Here is a 21,661-nt window from a genome sequence, read left to right on the forward strand (position 1 = left end):
AGCAGAGGCCATGGCAGCAGAAATGAAGGATAACAACAATAATAATAGCAGCTTTCATTAACACACCACTTTTTGATTACAAAGAATTTGTTTCATCTGACAAAGGTAAATTACCTCATTTGACCTCTCAGGTTCATAATGAAAGGATTATTTTTTATTAATTTATTTTGATTTACCAACAATCGCTTCCATAAGCTTTTGAGGTTTTAAATTTTTCTCCCGCTCCCTTCCCTCCTCCCTCCCCAAGACAATGGAGGCAATCAGCATTAAGTGACTTGCCCAGGGTCACACAGCTAGTAAGTGTCTGAGGCCAGATTTGAACTTAGGTCCTACTGACTTCAGGGCTGGTATTATGATGAAAGGATTATTATGTTCACTTTACACAAGAGGAAACTGAGGTTCAGAGAAGTTAAGTCACTTGCCCAAGATTACATAGCTAGTAAGTATCAGAAGCAGGATTTTAATCCAAGTCTTCTTGACTCCTTCATTGCCTCTTTATCCACTTCCTTGCACCTCTATAATTTCATTATCATCATTGTCATCATCATCATCATCATCATCATCATCATTTCAGATTTCCAAAGCATTACAAGATTTATACATCAGTTTCCTTAAAACTTCCTATGAAGTAGAAAATGGTATATGCATTATTATCCCAACTTTACATATGTGGAAAATAAGGCACAGAAAAATTAAATGACCTTTGTTTGAAGGTCACAAAACCAGCATAGGAGGGACTTGAACATTAGTCTTCTGCCTTTAAGTCCAATGGTCTTTCTACTACACGAGAGACATTAGGAAAGAAGGACTGGTGGAACTCAGTGCTTGGTCATATTGGGGGGTGGGTGAGGAAGGAGAAGTAAAAGGTAATTCAGGTTTAAAGACTTGGTAACATTTTGGCACCATCAATGAAAATTAGTACTATTATTAATGTTCACGTGAGTTATTATAGCTTTTCATATAAATGAATGTCATCTTGTCATTTTTAATTAGGCACAGTATTTCTTTCTGAACACAAGATCCATCTAGTGTCAATAAGGATAGGGACTAGACTTGCAATTTCATTGATATAGGGAACACCCAGACAAGGAAACTCCCTCCAACAATGCAGGTTGGCACCTTCTCTGTAATTTTTATTCTTAGAGAGCTGCCTATAGAACCCAGAGGTTATATGACTCACCTGGAGTCAACACAGCTCGTTGATTGGTTGTCCTTCGTTTTCAAAGAGGACCAGTGACATCATGGGAGATGCCTTGACTTGAACATGTATTAGACTTAAGTGAGACTGTTACACAAAGACATCAGCCTTACACTCTCATCCAGAGTCATCCAAGTCCAGTGGCAAGACAAAAGTCAAGACTACTGGCAACGGTGTGGGCTGCAGTGGATGACTCTGGAGTCTTTGATGTCTGACCGAGCTCTAAGTGCTCCACAGAGTCTGCTTCAGCCACCTTTGTGGTCATTAAACAAATTGGTCTCATCCACCCATTCCACCAGTGGAAGTCTTCACATGCTTGGGGTAGACATCCCCCTAACTCATCAATGGGTTTGAAACCTATCAGTTACCTTCAACCTGGTTTAGTCAAAGCACATGCTTGTAGCTTCTTGGAGCCACAAGTGAGAGCTGGGTGAGAGGTAGACATTGAAGGCAGATGAGCAGCCCTGAGAAGGGCTTAGCAAGCCCTCATACCAAAAGTCCTCCTTGAATACCCCCCACACACAGTCAGTATGTGTCAGAAGTAGGACTTGAACCTAGTTCTTTCTGTCTCTGAAGTCAGTTCTCTATTCATTGTGTCATGCAGCCTTTCATAAGATGAGAAAAAACTCTAGGTCTGTTCATGATAACATTGAACTGTGTAATGTGGTATACAAAGAAAAGCTAGCTTTGGAGATAGAAGGATCTGATTTCAAGCCCTTCTACTGACATATATTGACAGGGTGTCCCTGGCAGTCCCTTGGCCCCTCTGTGCCCCCACTGTAGCACAAGACTACAAATTGCAGAAGGGTAATCAATATTTATGTATAGTTTCCTTATCATGAGTCCCCAATTCCAATGATATCATAGGTCTAGGTTTAAAAAAAAATGAAGAACATAGCATATCAATTCCATCTCTACAAAGCTATGATGTCATATGCTATTTTTCTCCAGTTAAGTCTGATCTCCAGATATCCTTGATCAAAATTGTAATAAAACCCAATTAAATTATACATCAAAGACTCTTTACTTTAAGCTCCTTAAGCCATGTCCACTACAGTAAACATCCTGTTATCTGCTTTTGCCCTCTTTCCATTAGCATTTCTATGAGTCTACTGCTTACCATTGCCCAGATAAATACTGCTGCTATAAAGCTTGAGAGCAGAGCAGACTAAATCTCTTTTGCTAGCCTGGGGAATTGCAATGCCAGCATTCAAGCCTGAGAGTACTGGGAGAATATGACTTCATTTTCCTACTTGTTTTAATATTTATTCCTGGATCTCCTCAGAGAAAAGGGAGCTGTGCCCAGTGAAATAGCAGCTGTGTAAGGGAAGGCAGGGTTAAATTGGACAGGGATACCACAGTCAAGCTGAATCTGAAAACCTCACAGGACAACACACAGAATGAATTTAATGTCATGTGTCTGTTCTTCAGGTCACCATCCATCAAAGAGACACAAATAGAAAGAAAGAAAAAAAAATAGGAAAGGGTATTTCTTTTCTCAGGAAGGTAATCTCTGGGGCACTGTCATTCTGCCATTCACACACCACACACACACACACACACACACACACACACACACACACACACACCCCTCTAAAGAAAACATTTTCAGGTTTATCAGCTGAAATTGCTATAAGGATTCTATTTTCAGCTCAGTTTCTTTGAGTCTCACCATACACAGAACTTTAAGATGATGGAGGCAGGTTTATTGAAAGTTGACAGAAGCTCCTAAGGAGGAAGTTGCTGATGTTAGGGACCATTTAGTCCACTCTTGTAATTATACAGAGACCTATAAAGGTTGAGCAACTTGCCAAAGGTCATACACTTAATAAAAGGAAGAATTTGAACCCAGATCCTTTGACTCTGAAACCAATGTTCTTTCCTCTATACAGGTCTGTAGCTGGTAAGATAATTTGACTGAAAAGTAGAATGCCTGAAGGAGAATAAAATGAAATAAGACTAGAAAAGTAGAGAGCAGCCATATTCTGAAGGGCTTTAAATGTCGGGTAAGGATTTTGTCCTAGAGGTAATAAGGAACTAACTGGTCTAATGAACTCATTGGCTGGAATTGTAAACCAGAAGTTGGATCTTGGCTCCTGATTTGATTCCTTCCTTGGAAGCATCTGGGAAGAGACAATGCTGTAAAGGGAGAGTGATGGACCTTCTCCTTCCAAGGCAGACACATGGCCCCATGAAAATGGGTCTCAGTCTTTCACCTCTCTATTTTTCTAGATGGACAGTAATATGGAGGTGCCAACCTTGTGAATTTCAAAAGGTCAGGAACATAAGCTTCCAATAGTCTCGAAATCCTGGAATTTGGGAGTCCAGGAGCTGGAGTCCACACCATATTTGAAGAGTGACCTTTGGGAGTTGCCTTCAGGATCCAAGCCAGTATTAGCTGAAATTAGGACTTATTTGGAGTGCACTTGGTGGGAACAATGCTAAGTAGCAACTGTGCTAGGTGTGAGCCCACTTACCCCAGAGACCAAGGTGGGATAGGGAAAAATATACCACCACCAGGGTGTTGGGAGAGAAAGTCTGTACTTTTGTTCTTGCTATATTTTCAAAGTACATATCTCTTTGTAAAAGTTAATTGATGTTAATTGGCTAAATAAACTGGACAGTCAGTTAATTGGTCTTGGCCAACAATGGGCAAATACAACTGGTAAAAGCTCAAGGCAATAGTATTAGAGAAGGAGATACATACATACACACTCAGGAACCCCTAGAACCCCAAGGAACAGATGTAGCAGCTTGACTCTGGGATAGCAAGCCAGAGAGCATATTTGAGACACTAACAATTAAGGGAATCGGGAACAGGGCAAAAGAAATTCATCCTCTTTGCACCATGCCTTTAGCACTATTTTGGGGTATCACAGAATTACTTGTTGATGAGACCAGGGCAAATGAAAACCTTCAGATGGAGTACAGAGTCAGCATGGTACACTGTAATACTGTATGTCTGGTAGTGATGTATTTGAAGACTTTATGGGATCCAGGGCATTTGGAAGAAGTGCATTCTGGTCCAGATGGTAATGGAAGCAACTGAAGATTCTCTACATTACATAAAAGGAAGAACCACCCTAAGTTAAGAATCATGGGCAGTTCATTGCCTGTACTTGACTAGAATAATTCTCCATTTAAAACAAAGTAGAGGTCACAGCCCAGATTTTGAGGTCAGACTCTGGTTTATAAACACTCCAACAAAAGGTGTTATGTATTTAGACTACAAGGAAAACGAGAGCCAAGTTCTTCTATTTCCTCCTCCACTTGAAATGAGGATATTTTAAAACCAGGCCTTTTTCAAGCTCAAGTTTCCTAGACAGTACAGCCCACAGGATGGGTGGGCTGCTTTATAAGCTGTTTCCCAGGGTGGGTTCTGTCTCATCAACCGTGCTAATGGCTCTGGTTTTTTCTGTGTTTCCTAAGGCTCCTGGTATAATACCTTACCTATGGCAGAAGCCAAATAAATGACTGAAAAACTACTCTTTTGCCACTACTCCAAAATCCTTGTTCTTTTTCCTGGTCTTAACCTATGATTTCATTAGTGTAGGGAGCTTCCAGTACAGGAACTCCTACCACTGTTTGCAGAACAGCAACTCATCTGTAAACTGATGCCTGGGAGCCTGAGAAGGTGAAGGCTATGGGTGATAGAGCTATTATGGGTCCATAGGACAGGAATTCAGGTTTTTCTAGCTGGAGGTGGTCCTCCAGCCATTCTGCCCATATTAGCTGTCTACACTTTTATCTATTCATTGTCAATGTCAATGCTGCACTTTCCTCGCTAAAAGGATGTAGCACAATATCTTAGGTAAATCCTGTAATTAATATATTTGTTGATTCAAAGGATAGCAGAAGAGTGCTAGATTTGGAATCTGAGGGCAGAGGACAAAGTGTTAGACTTGGAATCTGGAAGATCTGGGTTCAATTTCTGCCTCAGATGCTTACTTAGCTGTGTGACCTTTGGCAAATGACTTAATCTCTCTTAGTCGCAGTTTGCCCATTTGTAAAATGGGGATAACAACAGCATGGGTAGTGAATAGGCCTAGACTCAGGAAGATCTGAGTTCAAATCCAGTCTTAGGAGATAGATAGATGATAGATAGATAGATATGATGTATGTGTATATGAATAAAAATAAGTAAATATAAATATATGTATATTTATATAATATAAGCCTATTTGTGTGTATACCATTTGGTCAATCACAGACTTAGACACAGTAGCTGTGTGACCTTGGGCAAGTCATGTAACCTTGTTTGCCTCAGTTTCCTCATCTGTAAATGAGCTGGAGAAAGAAATGACAAACTACTCCAGTATTTTCACCAAAAAAAACCCTCCAAAAACAAAAAAAACCCAACAAACCCAAATGTGGTCAGGAAAAATCGGACACAACTGAAAAACAACTGAACCACAACCCCTCCCAGGGTTGTTGTGAGGATCAAATGAGAAAACATATATAAAGCAGTTTGCGGACCTTGAAACACAACATAAATATGTCAGCTATTATTACTTACTTTGTGACCTAGGCCGAGTCCCTTGGCCTCACTTCCCACTTTTGTGAAATGAAGGGATTGCAAGATCCAGTATCCCTGACTCACAGACTGTAGGCTCATTGTTACAGAGCTGGAAGGGACCTACTGGAATAGCATCTAGTTCAACACCCTCATTTAATAGTTGAGGAAAGTAAGGTCTAGGTCAGTTAATTGACCACCAGGGCTTTGGAAGAGAAAGTTTGTATTTTTTTCCTTACTATATCTTCAGAGTAAACATCTTTTTGTAAAAGCTAATTGATATTCATTGGTTAAATTGAATTGGATTGTTAGCCACTCTTGGTTAATGCTTATTAGCATTATATCAGAAGTGCATTTTGGGCACAAGCACTTTGAACCCAGACCTAGCGCTCTTTGGTTGGACTGGATGACACTAAGATCCCTTGCATCTCTCAGTCTCTGATCAATCTCTGATTAAGGATGGAGCAGATGGCAAATTGATTGTGGAAGCAAGTTAAGGGATTTTCCCTTTTCTCTTTCTTCACACCGTGAGCAAATGCCCCCCTTGTCCCTGACAGCAGAGCAGCCCATGTCTAGGCCTTTGAATCTACCTGGATATCCCTTAGGAGACTCTATGTATCCCAGTGGTAAAGATGAATAAAGGTTGCTGTCTCCATGTCCCTTTTCATGAAAAGAAAGCTACAGAGCCTGAGGTTGTATTGAAAATAACCTGAAATTGATGGTTTTTGGTCTTCACCCCCAAAGAGCTGAGATCTGTTGCTCTGAACCATAATAAAAACCAGATGGAAATGAAGGCAAGATCAAAGATGTGCCTCAGAGGTAGGGAAGCCTGCCCCCAAGAAGGCAAGCTGACTTATAATTGTGTTCAGAGTGAACCAGGGTTCTCTTCACTCCCTGGAGGGTTGACCTGAACAAATAGGAGAGAGCTCAGTTACCTCTGCAGTCATTTCTGCAACTAAATGAAATTCAGTGTTTTAGTGTTTAGGAGTGTTTTCTCATTTCCATTTTTTTTCTTTTCCCAAGAAACGGAGAAAAAGAAGAAACTTAATCAGAAGTAAAAGTGAGCTGGAACAAGAGAGCTGGTAGGGTGTGCCTACTAAGTGTACGCAGGGTGAAAGAGTCACCCTCCAGGTTTAGGACATATGGTACATATGGAAGCTGTAGGGCCAACATTCCTGCTATACTTAGTCAAAATGGGAAACCAGAGTATACGTGCCAGATGTAGGGCCTACATGCCAGGTGCAAGTGAGAAAGTAGGTAAAACATTCACGAAATTCTCTCTGTCTCTGTCTCTCTCATCTTTCACTACAAGCAAACTGAAAAAGGCTGTTTTATTTACATACATTATATATATTTACTATCTTATCCCTAAGGGGGAGAACTTGACCTGTTCAACTTCACCAGTCTCTTCAGAAGGCATACACAATCTACATGGTACCAAACACTGCCTATCGGATGTCATGGTAATAGATCTAGGTATTTATTTGGAAGAGACCTCAAAGACCAACCCATTAATTTTATAGGGAGATAAAGTTACTTGGAGGAAGCTAAGTGGTTCAGTAGATAGAGTAAAAGACCTGGAGTCAAGAAGACCTGAGTTCAAAACTGGGTTCAGATCCTGGCCAAGTCACTCAACCCTGTTTGTGTTAATTCATTAGAGAAGGAAATGGCAAACTACTCCAATGCCTTTGCCAAGAAAACCCCATGGACAGTATTGGCATGCTATGGTCCATGGGGTCATGAAGAAGCAGATATAACTAAACAAATGAATAACAAAACTACCGACCCAAGGTCACAGAGGTAAGTGTCAGAGGTAGGATTTGAATCCAGGTCCTCTGACTCAGAGGTTTTCCCTCCATCTCATACTGCTATATATGACGAGTTGGGTCTGAGACACAGTTTAAGAAGTTTTAAAATGCCCCCTAAGAAAATAAGCACTCACCAGAACCTGAGATGTACATTTTAACTGTAAGGAAATGAAGGACTGTCATTCAAATGCGCGGGTGAACCTGCAGCTTATTGAACATTAGCCATACTGTGGCAGAAAGAGTAAAAGCCAAGATAAGCTATAAGAGCCAATGCAGGAGTGGTTATTAAGGTTAATTCAGGTTTCCATTCTAATGTGTCAAGATTTTAATTTTGGGTATTGGTCGCAGATTTAGAAATGTGGTAATTTTAAATAAGAACACATTAAGTTGGCCAATCATAGACCTACAGAACAAATGATGAAGCACATTTCCCTCTTCTTGGCAGAAGTGGGGATCTATGGAAACAGAATGTGGCATACCTTGTCAGGTGAAGTCCCTGTGAAAATTGGATTCACTTAACTGCATTGCTTTCCTAGAAAGGAGGTGTCCCTAAGTGAGAGTTATCTTGGGAAATGAGTAAGTTTTGTTTTGTTTTTCAAAAGGTATACACACACAAATAGGCTTATGTTATATATAAGTATATGTGTGTTGTGTTTTACATATATAGGTGTATATATGAACACAAAAGGTGATGATACATGTACATGCATGTGCATATATACACATATATATGTGCACCACACATATATACAAATAAACATATGAACGCATATGTACAAATATACACCTATGCATGTGTGTACATATACATATGTAAATGCATTGTATGTGTATATGTGTGTGTATATATATACATATATATATACATATATATATATGTGTATATATATATATATACATATATATATATACATATGCACATACATATACAGGAAAGAATTCCTTAAGAGAGGCAAATTGGTACAGTAGACTGAATACTGGCAGCCAGTCAGCTAATAAGCATTTATTAAATACTTACTATGTGTCTGGCACAGTGCTAAGTGCTTGGGATACAAATACAAGGAAAAAGAAACATGGTGCCTGCCCTCAGGGAGCTTACATTCTAATAGGAGAAGACAACACACAAAAGGGGAACTGAAAATTAGAGTGGAGGGAGGGAGTTACCAGGGTGAAGGCAAGATGGTTAAGTGTAGAAAATGAGGGACACCCTTCCCTAAAATGGAGGTTCCTGGAAGAATATGCCACAGGAGCTGAGGGAGGAGGCAGCTGAGGAATGAAGGCATTGTCTCTATTGCTAGCTAGCCAAGGGAGCCTGAGCTTAAGTATCCTCTCTGAACTCCAGTTTCTACCTCTGTAAAACAAGGAGATTAGACTAGATGCCCTACATCATACCTTTCGGCTCTTAAAAAAAAATTCTCTGATTCAAATTCCCCTAAAATGTCAATGAGAGAAGGAAGCAAGGGAGACTCAGCCAATTTACTTTGAACTCTGAACTTTGAACTATCTCTTAATCTAACACCTAACCTCCATCTGCTGGTTGGCTTTCTCAGCTTGTAAATAGTAAAACTCCTGTGAGAACAGAAAGTCTCTCGGCTTGTCTATAAAAGGGACAGTATTTCAGCCTCTCATTATAAGGCAAAAGAAGCTTATTAACTGGGTGTAGCCCATTTCTGATGTAATGTAGGCTAATAGCCAGTGTACACAGTGCACTCTACAGTTCAAGGGAAAGATGACAGAATCCAAACCAGCCATATCTGCAGGCTTCTCTAAAGAGGATACTTGTGGCTCTTAGCAAACAGCACAAACCGTTTCATGCCACAGGTTTCTGTGGGTTGATGTTTGCATTTGATTTTTAAACCACCACCTAACCCAAAGAGCTCAATCAACACTCGAAAGGTGTCATTTCTGCCTGGTGATTTGGGAAGTCCTTACCATAGTTATCATGCCAAAGAAATTTGTTAACTGGAACAAACACAGTTTAATTCATGTAACAAATACTAAGTGCACACATTTTAATAAATGTGATTTAAAATAAGACAGGGTCCTGACCTCCTACAGGGAAAACAAGTCATATATACATTTTTAAATATAGATAAATAATATATGCTTAGAATATATTGTTTATATATAAAATATTAATTTTATAAATAAAATGTAAGCATATTTGTATATTTAAAATAAGACAGGTTCCCTGTGCTCCCATAGTTTGTTATCTGATAAGGAAAACAAGTCATATATACATCTTTTTTTTGGTGAGAAAGGTCCAGACCTGTGACCTACACCATCACTGTAGGGCAATCCCAGCATGGAAAGTTCCTCCAACAAGTCCTCTGAACCTCCAGTCTTAAAGAATTGCCTGAAGCACCTAAATTAAGTTGATCTGCCCATGGTAACATGATAGCCAAAATATGTCAGAAGAAGCCACTAATTGGAGGACTTCCTGGCTCCAGGGCTAGCCCTTAATCTACAATGCCACTGCTGTTCCTCATGCAAAGTTAGGTAAAAGCGATTCATCTCTCCCTTATGACCTCCCATAGTTCTTTTGTCCCCCTTCTTACTGTACTTTCACATCATAGGATGTTATATTATGGTTCTTTGTCCTACTGTGGAGGAAAAACAGGAACCACAATCATTTCATGACATCTTGATGGACTAAAAAATTCCCTTCAACCATCTGGTGACCTAATAATATAAAGTCATCAACTTTATTGAAGGAAAAATACAATATTAACAAGGACATAGTAAAGCAGATGGTCTCATCCACTGTTGTAACAACTACTTTCTGTCCTTGGACAAAACACCCTCCAGTTTTGTCCAAAAGGACTTTTTTCACAATTGTAAAAGTATTTGGTCATTTCCCCCTGTCTCTCTTGTCCTTTAACAGGGGATGTTTTGTTATTGCAATAATAAATCCTGCTAGTTGCATTCCAAATACTTCCCTTTTCTTTCCTAAATGATCCCCCTCTTTCTCTGCCCCTCCTTTTCCTATGAAATGCTTTGCTTTTCTATCTGAAGTTACCACAAAGGCTGCTGACTGACTGAGTCCTTTATGAGTTCTTGAAAGGTTGCAAAAACTAAATCTGTACCCCAGAATTCTGAAGCTGCTATTCAGCAAGAGTAGCCTTCCACTTAGCATGCCAATAAATCTCTTTGCTTTCAGTTTTGGCTTCCTACCATTGACCTATAGTCAATGGATTCCCACTGGTGGATATGGCTCTCCAAAATGGCCAAAAGAATTTCCCCTATTAGACTATAAATTCTATGAGGAAAGGGAATATGTCTAATTTTTTGTATATTCCCCAAAATGGACATGTTAGTTATTCAATAAAATTTCTTGAATTTTTATGCAAAGCAGTATATGTTTAAGTGTCAAAAAGAGGAAAGAAAATAATATAAAGCTTCAGAAAGGGAAGAACCAACTAAGACTAAAGGAGTTGGGGTAGGCCTTGAGGTGAAGTCAGGCTATGAGCTAGAGTTTGAAGGATAAAGCCTTGGTTGTCTAACTTGTGAAATAGACATAATAATGTTTTATATTAGGGAATTACCATAATGAAAGTTTATTCCTAAGTGAGATGGCTATAAATTATTAGTGGGTTCCTTAAGGAAATTAATCTACCTATGAATTATTGGTAATGTATTTTGTACTTCTTGCATATCCTGCAGGGGACCAATATGGTCAACAAATACTTGTTGAATTAACAGCAGAAACAAAATGACAGTGGAGGGGGTGGTGAGCAAGCTTAACCTAAACAGAACAAACCAACATTAAGGATTTAAGCCCATTGTTTATCCTAGGATCACAGGATTTAGAGTTGGAAGGGATTTTAGAAATTATCTAGTATAACTCCTCATCTACACAGATACTGCGACTAACAAATGAGTCTTACCTACTTATTAAAGTAGCCCCCAAAAGACCTGTACTTGGAAATGTCTTCATCAGGATAATTATTAGGTATACTTGAAAATTTCAAAATTGCATCTCTTCAAACATAATTCTGTGTTATATTCATACGTGTGTGTGTGTGTGTGTGTGTGTGTGTGTGTGTGTGTGTGTGTGTGTGTGTGTGTGTTAGGGCATATCTCCAAGACATCATTTCACACATTCCCCAGAAATGAGAGACCTTCACTCATTGGGAAAAATTCTCTAGACTACATTTCCCAGAGGGCTGTGTGTGAGCCTTCTGGAAATGTAGTCCTATAAACCAGAAATAGAAGAGAATGCTGTAGACATGGTTCACTTAGATTTTAGAAGTTTTTACTAAAGTATTTCCTCCTAGACTTGTGGAAAAAATGGAGATATGAACTAAACAATAATACAATTAGATGGATTCTGAACTGATTTGATGGTCAGACTTAAATAACAGCAATTAATAGTTCAGTATCACATGGCAGGAAGTCTTTGGAGGAAATTTATATAAGAAAAGGAGTAAAGGAAGTAAACAATAAAATGAAGAGGAAATGCATTCTGATATCTTTGCACCTATGCAAAGACATAGAGATGAAAGATCCAGAGTCATGCACCAGGCCTAGAACATTTTATGAAGGGGATGATATGAAGTAAGAATGGAATTGGAGGTGGGTACCATGTTTGGTGATTTTGTATTTTATCCTGGAAGCAACAGGTAGTAATAAAAGATATCTGAGTAGGGGAAATGACATCATCAGATCTATGCTTTAAGGATATCAATTTGATAGAGGCAAAGAATTAGAAATCAAGGGGATAGCCATCAATTGGGGAATGCTGAACAATTTGTGGTATATAAATGTAATTGAATACTATTGTACTATAAGAAATTATGAGCAGGCAGACTTCAGAAAAACCCGGAAAGACTTATATGAACTGATGCAAAGTGAAGTGAGCAGAACCAGGAGAACATTGTACACAGTAACAGCAATAATGTACCATGATCAAATGTGAATGACTTAGCTATTCTCAGCAATACAATGATCTAAGACAATTCCAAGATACTCATGATAAAAAATGTTCTCCACCTCCAGAGAAAGAACTGATGGAGTCTGAATGCGGATAGAAGCATACTTTTTTTTTTAATCTTTTTTCCCCTTTGGGTCTGTGTCTTCTTTCATAACATGACTAATATGGAAATATGTCTTACATGATTATGCATGTATAACCTACACCAAATTGCTTACCATTTCAGGAACAGGGGAGGTAAGAGAGGGAAGAAGAAAATTCAGAACTCAAAAATTTTTAAATGAAGTTAAAAATTATCTTTACATGTAATTGGGGGAAAATAAAATATTATTTAAAAAGAATACCAATTTGATTGTTATATACTGGATGGGCTGGAAAAGGGAGAAACCAGAAGCAAGAAAAATAATTAGGAAGCTACCAAAATAATCCATACTAGAGGTGATGAGGGCCTGAACCAGGGTAGAAGCTATACAAGTGGAGAGAAGAGAGCAGATGTCAGAAATGTTGTCAAGACTCAGCAACTGATTAGATATGGTATGTGAGGGAGAGAAGAGTCAAGGATGATTCAGAAGGTGGTGAATCTGGGTGATTGAAAGGATGTTGTCTGCAAGATTTGAGAAGTATGGAGGATGCATACAATTGAGTTCTATTTTAGACGTATTTGTGCGTGTGAGTGTGTGTGTGAGAGAGAGAGAGAGAGACAGAGACAGAGAGAGAGAGATTCTTCATGAATGTCTATGTGTGTGTCTGTAGGCAGAACAGGAAAGTGAAAGGGGGTCTTAACATTCAACAGGAAAGCAAAAGTCCAAAAGATCATGAAAGACCTTATTTGAAAGGGAATAAAGAAAAGATTTCGTTAACTTTCAGGCTGTGAATATTTCAGGGGAGTATTTCTGGTTGCACAAAGGCCATTTGAAGAACCTTGCTCTGAACACAAAGCAGGAAAAAATAGAATTGTTCTTCTCCTGAGTCAGAGGCATCTAATCCCTAATATGATAAAACATCATTTACTTGCATAACCTGTGATAGAGGCAAGAAAGGTTTATGACCAGCCTTACAGGAACAAAACTAAATGCCACCTGACTGCTACCGATGTAATAATACCTGGCAAGAAGCTGCTTAGACAATCCCTGATTTCATCTCCTCTAATTAAGGAACTCTCAAGAAAACAAGACAAGGCACACAGTTCTGTCAGCCAAGCCAGGAGTAGCAGTGACAAAAATGCTCCTGAACAGGAGCTGTGGAATTGGTTACTTTACATTTTGAGATTTGTCTGGGGACGGGCACCTGTAATAACAAAACAAGGAGGAAAGATACAGACTGGAGTGAGCAGGAAGACACTGATTATAGGAAATTTCTTAGGGATACCTACTGAAAAAAGTAGTTGAAGTGACCAGCATTCTGAAGCACCAAAGAGTCCTCAAAACCCAACACACACTCCCAGCCACGTAGGAGCCTTTGCTTATAATGCCGCTTCTTGCCATGGACTCAGCTCAGAGTTACAAAGACATGGATTCAAATTTTTGACATGTACTACATGTGTGACCTCCAGTAAATCATTAACCTCTTTGGGCTTTGATCTACTAAAATATAATAATAATACTAGCTAGCATTTAGATAGTGCTTTAAGATTTGCAAAATGTATTTAAAATATTATCTCATTTTGTCCTCACAATAACCCTGGGAGGGAGGTGCTATTATTATTATTATTATTCCTATTTTACCGATGAAGAAACTTAGGCCAACAAAGGTTAAGTGACTTGCCCAGGATCACATAGTAAGTGTCTAGGTAGGATTTGAACTCAGGACTTCCTGACTCCAGGTTCAGGGCTTTCTTCCTATAAAATGAGGGCAATGTCTACCTTACAAGGTTGCTATGAGGATTAAATGAAATAAGGCATATAATGTCCTTTGTAAATCTGTATTATATAAATGTTGGCTCTTGTTATTATTAGCCCACCTTTATTAGCTCCTTTTTCTCTCCTCACTGCTAACTCAAGTTCTACCAATCCCTCCCTGGCTAACTCATAGTCCATTTCTCCTGTGAAGCCATCACTATTCTAGGTCATTGTTGTTATTGTTCAGTTGTTTCACTGGTGTCTGACTCTTTGTGACTCCATTTGGGGTTTTCTTGGCAAAGATATTGGAGTGGATTGCCATTTCCTTCTCCTGCTCATTTTACAGATGAGGAAACTGAGGCAAACAGGGGTAAGTGACTTGCCCAGGGTCACACAGCTAGTGTCTGAGGCTGGATTTGAACTTAGATCTCACCAACTCCAGGCTAGTGCTCTATCCACTGCACCTCCGAGCTGCTCGCTCCAGCTCATCCTGTTTTCTCATTTTTCCCAACTCCTGTATCATGTGCAGTCCCTCCCACCCACCTGGACACTTCATCACAGTCTGTCTTGTATTCTTAAAAAGCATCCTCTACACCTCACAGGGTTATTCTGAGGATCAAAAGAGATAGTTGTGAAATGCTTAGCAGAGTACCTGGCACATAGTAGGTGCTTAATAATTGTTTGTTTCCTTTCTTTCATAAAGATAGTAAAGGGAAAAACTAAAATTAGAATCCAGATTCAGTGATTCAAATCGAATACACTTTCCACTGAAAATTCAACAAGAATTATATTAAGTGCCTGACTAGATGATAAAGCATTCTTTGAGGTAATAGATGTACCAAGACAAAAATGAAACAGCCTTTGCCCTCAAGGAATTACATTCTATTTTAGCAACAAATAAGTCATTTACATCTATATTAATAGAAATACCTTCTAGCAAATTTGAGGATGATGAAAAATTACCTTTTAAAAGCAACCTCATCTTGAAGAACTCAGCTAATGGTTTCTTTCTACTATAATTAATGTGTGCCTATCTAGTGTGGGACAGGTAGGGATCTACTTCAGGGCAACAAAAATTAGAAGTCACTATTAGTTCCATAGTCAATAAACAATAGTTTATTAAGTGCCTACTATGTGCTAAGGCACTTTAGGGATACAAATAAAAACATAGATAATCCCTGCCCTCAAGGAGTTTAGAATCTAATGGGGAAACTACTTCTTACCACTTGTACTTCTGATGGAGTGCTTGGGTGCTTGTGTTTGGGTGTTTGTGCTTGGACCCCAATTTCTCCCTAGCCTCAGAAACACTATCCCTGACAGTTTCTCCCCAGCCCAAGGACGCTGTGCCTAGCAATTACCCATGAGTGGGCCCCAGCAAACCCCTTATCTCTCTCCCTGGTGCAGTTACAAACAGCACCTGAAGGAATTATTAGTTTGAATTGGCTTTGCACTGGGTCATAAAGATATTCTTACTCACTGGACTATCTATGCTACTGCCCTACCTCATTATCTACATCCTGGGCTCCTCATTAACTGCATTCTAGACTTAAGACATATGTATACTCCCTACATCTATCTTGTCAAACAAGACATTGACCAGTGGCAGACTGGACCACTCTCAGTTACCCCTGAACACTAGTTAACTTTGTGACGTAGCAGGCCTGGTAAAGCGCCTGTGCAGTAGGTACAAGAAGTGCATGTTCCTTTAACAATTGACCACTTCTTAACCACTCCCTAATCCTACCCCAAATCACCTAGTTAGCATATTTGGCACATGTTTTATTATAGTTTATCCTACATAAACTTTAACTGTACCCCTGTAAGATCGCAGGTTCCTTAAGAATCTTTCCCACTGAAAAGCATTAACAATAAACTTTTTTGCCAACTTGACTTAAAGAATGCTTGAGTCTATGAATTCATTCCAGACGACCCCGTCGTGTACTTCACAACCTCTCAGACCACAACATTTCTACAATATAGTCTCAACTGAGTTTAGCACTTGGTTAGCAAGAATGTTGTTGCTGTTGTTGAGTCCTACTCAACTCATTGTCACCCCATTTGGGGTTTTCTTGGCAAAGATACTGGATTGGTTTGCCATTTCCTTCTCCAGCTCATTTTACAGATGAGGAAACTGAGGCAAACAGAACTGAAGTGACTTGCCCAAGGTCACACAACTAGTAAGTATCTGAAGCCAAATTTGAACTCAGGTCTCCCTGACTCCAGGCCCAGCACTCTATCCACTGTGCTACTTAGTTGCTCCTGGTTAGCAAGAATACTCAGTTAAAATTAGGAAGTTAGTAGATGTCACTCTCTATTTCTTTCTTCAATTCTAAGCCATCCTACTGTAAACAAGTTCCTCTTGGAACTAGCTCACTCTGCTCCTATGCTTCCTAAACTGGGCTTGTGATATTCAAGAGGTCTCTGATCCCCCTTATATGAGGTAGTGTCCCCAGGGTCTCTTCTCCACAGGGCCTTGTGTCTCATGGTTTTTATCTATTCCACAACTAAATTTGTCTCTTAAAAAATCGATTTTAGAAGGTAATTGGTTCTACTAACCCCAGGTGCCAAAATTGCTAGTTGTAGCTCTGTTCAGTGCATACTTTTTGAATTGAATAGCTCAACTAGAAAATGGTCTTCACTTTCTTCACTGAGTATCTGTTATAAGTGCTCTCTAACTTGGTTAATAGTTCTGAAAAACTGACTGACCTGGAATGACTTTTAACTTCATTATTAAAGCTCATGTGACTAAAAAAAAATGCTCATAGCATTCATTATGCAGAAGACTAAATGTGTCTAAATCAAAGACTAAAAGTAAAGACCTCAGTGGCTAGCCCACAGAGAACTACGTTCCCTATTGATGGGGGTGGCAAGTAACGAATGTTTTTCTCCCTAAATGTTAACTAATGAAAACAGATTCAAAGTAGCATTTTGGAAAATTTTTCAGTCAGATTTTAAATTGCTTTAGGAAATTACCTAAAAATAATTTTTTAAAAGTGTGGTATTTTAGGTATCACAATGCTTACTTGCTTCATGAGTCACTGTGTCCATAAAAACTTATCATGTCACAGTGGCCTTCTGGTGATGAATTGCAATATTGGGCAAAACTTGAAGTTGAACGAAACTTCAAAATATGCAACATATGGTTCTGTTGTTGAACATGAACCTGTTCCTGTTCATTTCTACCTGTTCAGTATAGAAAGGAATTCTTGATGGGGGGAGGAGAGAGAGGAAATATTTTGCTACAAGGTTGAAAGAAGATGAATGTATGTCTGAGCTTGTCAATACACATTTTTTTTTCCCTTTTTGGGACACTCAGTGTTAGCCTGAGGAAACAGGACCTGAGAAAGGAAGTGACTTGCTCAGGGTCATACATAACTAATAAAAGCATTGGAGGCAGGATTAGAAGCCAGACCTCCTTGTTTGAGGTTCAACATTCTATCTACTTATCCACTCTCATTCAAATGCTGCTTTAGACTAGAGTAACCCTCTGCTCAAAGTCATAAGACTCTCCTCATTGGTGGAGACTGCTTACTCAATATTCCTCTCCTGTGTGAGGGGCAGAATTGGACAGAGCTTGGGAGGAAAGAGAACCTGGTGTTCTGGCTTCCAGATTTGAGAGAGAGAGCAGATGCATGATTCCAGAGTGTCTTCAGGGAGAGGTTCCAGAAGGGAAAGAAAAACACTGGGAAGAAGCTGACACGCAGAGCAGCTGGCACCTCCATACCTCAATCATGCCATGTCAGTTTCTTCCCAGAGTCTTTCTCTTTGTTCAGGGACCTCTCTCTGAAAAGTATCTGGAACTATGTGCCTTCTGCCCAAAGTTAGAAGCCAGAAAACCAGGATCTTGCTTCTCTCAACCTCTTGCCAATTCTACCCATCACAAAAGTGAAGAGCATTAAGTAATTGGTATCTACCAATGAGAAGTGTCTTATGCAAATGGCCTTTGAGTGGAGGGTTACACAAGTTAAGTGGTGGAATAGGGACTAGATACCACATCTTCTGAATCTGTTTGTCCATTTTATTTCTAAAATATATCTAATTTAGCAGGAAACTATTAGAACAAAGTAGAGTCTAGCATATGGACTTAGCCATGCCAATTAGTTCAGGGTCTGGAGGATACCAAGTTACAGGAAATTTATAAGAGGAACTAAAAGTATAATTCAGTAGTACAACATCAGCATTACACATCCTCAGGCTTGGAGGGTTCACTGCTAATAGAGGCAGCTGGTGGTGCAGTGGAGAGATTACCAGGCCTGGAATCAGAAAGACCTGAGTTCAAATCTAGCCTCATTCACTTACTAGCTGTGTCACCCTGACCTCTGTTTACCTCACATCCCACATCTATGAAATGGGGATAACAATGGCACCTACCTCATAGGATTGTTGTGAGGATAAAATGAGATAATACTTGTAAAAAAAAAGTGCTTAGCACAGTGCCTGGCACATAGTAGGTGCTACATAAATGTTTATTCCCTTCCCCCTTTCCCTTTTTCTTCCCCAATAAATGTGAAATCACTATCACTTTATCTGGTTGAAATGTTTTAGTTTGACAGTTAAAGTCAAGCTGTTCCCAAGATTGTCTCATTCCTCTTGAAACATGCTATATGTGACCAGAAATGCAAAGTAAAACAGTACTGAGGTTTCATCTCATACCCATCAAATTGACAAATATGAAAAAAGACAGAAGTAGTCGATGTTGAAGGGACATTAGGAACATAAGACACCAACACCCTGTGGTGGGACTGTGAAACAGTCCAACAATAATGGAAAATAATTTGAAATCATACAAGATAATTCACTCACCTGTTCATACCCTTTGACCCAATAATCCCACAAAGCATCAAAGCTAGAAAAAACTGTCACATAAATACCAAAATATTCAGAATAGTAATCTTTTTAGTACCAAAAGAAAAAAGTGGATGCCAATCAATTAAGGAAACAATTAATACAGTTGTCATACATATAAATAATGGAATATCATTGCAACCAAAAAACAACCAAACAAACAAATGAGGAATTCAGAGAAACACAGGGACAGCTATCCAAATATTGAGAACAAAAAATGGCAAAATCAGAATATTGGCAATGACTACTGTGCTATAAATTTAAAGGTCAGTAAAATATTGTACCTAATATCCACATGGTCTTGGTTCCAGAGAACACATTATAAACATTCCCAGGTCTCCTTCATTCTTAAAAAGTCTCCAACTGACTCTGCCATCCCTTTGAACTATCTCTTCACTCTTTCACAGCCAAATTCCTTGAAAAGTTCATCTGAAATTACTGCCTGTATTTTCCCCTTTCCCACTCACTTCATGACTCCTTGTAATTTATTTTCTTTTGTATTACAAATTTATTTTATTTTTAATTCATGGAACAAAACAAGCATCTCTATAACACAATACAATACATGAAACAATACATGAAAACTACAAATCTGCCATGTATAAGTTGCTATTCCCTCTAAACATACTACAGTTACCATTTAAATTTCTTTTCATTTTTTCCTTTTTTTTCTTCCATCCCTCCCCTCTGTCCTAAAGGTGGCTATCGTTAAACACAAATACGCAGAGATATAGATATATACACATGTATGTATGTATGTATGTATGTATGTATACATATATGTATATGTGTGTGTACATATATGTGTGTATGTATATGTATGCCCTCGCATATATGTGCATGTAAAATTATTCTATACATACTTCTATTTATCATTTCTTTCTTTCTGATAGCAGATAGAGTCTTCATATGTCCTTTATAGTTAATTTGAGTATTAATAATAGTCAAAATGACTCAGTTGCTCAGTCATTCTTAAAATAATATTGCTATTACTGTACACAATGTTCTCTTGGTTCTTCTCATTTCACTCTTCATTATTTTGTGCAAGTTTATCTATGTTTTTCTAAGATCACTGAGCTCATCATTTCTCATAGTACAATGGTTTTCCATCACAACCATAAACCACAACTTGTTCATCCATTCCCCAGTTGATGGGGATCCCTGCAATTTCCTTCCAACTATAGTAGCAACAGCAATTTTCTGAGCTATGCAGTATTGTATGTCTAGTGAATGTAGGATAGGCTTGAGCTGCCATCTACCACTAACAATGCAAAAACACTTTACTGCTCTATGCCCTAGTTTCTCCATTTGAAAATTAGGGATAATTAGGCCTGCCTCCCCAAGAGGTCCAGATGAATGCAAGAATGTGGAAGTACTTTGAGCTCTTAAGAAAAAAAGGTAAATAAATCCAAGGAATTTTTACTATTACTTACCTGTGTTAACTTGATCACAGCACACTGTGGATTCTGGAAGTCAGAATGAGCTCCTGTGTTTAAAAAAAAAATTGGTTTATCAAGAATTAATAGAAATAAACAGAATAATTAATGATGGGAAATACGGGTTGGTCTTGGTTTTGCTTGCATGATTATGGGATACTTAGAATCAACTACTCCATTTCCAAATTCCCAACCTATTTTCTAATTCATATAGAACATTTAAAATAATTCTTGCTTCAGTGGGGCTATATGCACTCAGCAAAAGTAAGCCAATGATAACAAAGTAGGCATTAAAATTCAAAATACACACATGGCAACAATGGCATAACTAGAAATCCCAGGACATGCAACAAGATTGGAAGGAGAGAAAGAAGGTAGGTTGTTGAACTAGAACAGGAAAGATAGTGTTTAGCATGGACAATTCTGCCTATGCCTGTCAATTGGGCTCTGCTGGGTTAGCAACCTAATCAATGCGACACAAGCTCTCCTAAGAGCCTAATAAAATAAGAGCAGAGTCAGGCTGGCCCTACAAAACAATCATCGTGATCGGCTTAGCACAGAAGGAACAGCAAAAGCAGCACCGCTTCATGTTCTGGCACCAGGAGAAGATACACCAGAACAATCAGAAATACCAATGCCCCCTGCTGGAAATGCTTCTGTGCAGAGGATGCTGACCACTAAAGCAGGCAAACTAGGAAGCAGCATAAAATGGACTGATAAAAGGTACAATTAATTTATATTCATTAGGTGCCAATATGATATAACTAAATTGGAAACAGATCTAACCGGTTATAGGTAAGGATTGCTTTTGGTCAATAGTACTCTCAGCTCTGAGTGATACAAGAACACACTGCCAACCAAGAGAAGGGCAATCATAAAAAATAACTTTATCCCTATTTAATTTAATGAGATTAAATAAGAAGAAAAATATAGAAGCTGCTAAAATACAAAAAAGGAAAATTTGAAAAATTCTAATGTCAAAGTGCAAACTACAGAAATTATACCTATTGAGACAGATGACAAAAACAGCATTAATGTTTCAAATAGTTTTGAAAAGGAGATGGGCCTACTTAAGACAGGAATTCAAAAA

At 38.7% G+C, this 21,661-nt stretch overlaps 1 protein-coding gene across 1 annotated transcript in view; it reads right to left on the reverse strand.

Annotated features, from left to right (window-relative positions):
- NCALD (neurocalcin delta) overlaps positions 1–20,621 on the reverse strand; it is a 375,387-nt gene extending 354,766 nt beyond the window's left edge. The window contains exon 1 of the mRNA XM_020969526.2: positions 20,569–20,621. The gene's annotated coding sequence lies outside the window, so the exon portion shown is untranslated. The remainder of the gene's footprint in view (positions 1–20,568) is intronic.
- Positions 20,622–21,661: the final 1,040 nt, after the last annotated feature.

Source organism: Phascolarctos cinereus, unplaced genomic scaffold, assembly GCF_003287225.1.
Source record: "Phascolarctos cinereus isolate Bilbo 61053 unplaced genomic scaffold, phaCin_HiC Scaffold_4;HRSCAF=312, whole genome shotgun sequence".
Taxonomy (NCBI): domain Eukaryota; kingdom Metazoa; phylum Chordata; class Mammalia; order Diprotodontia; family Phascolarctidae; genus Phascolarctos; species Phascolarctos cinereus.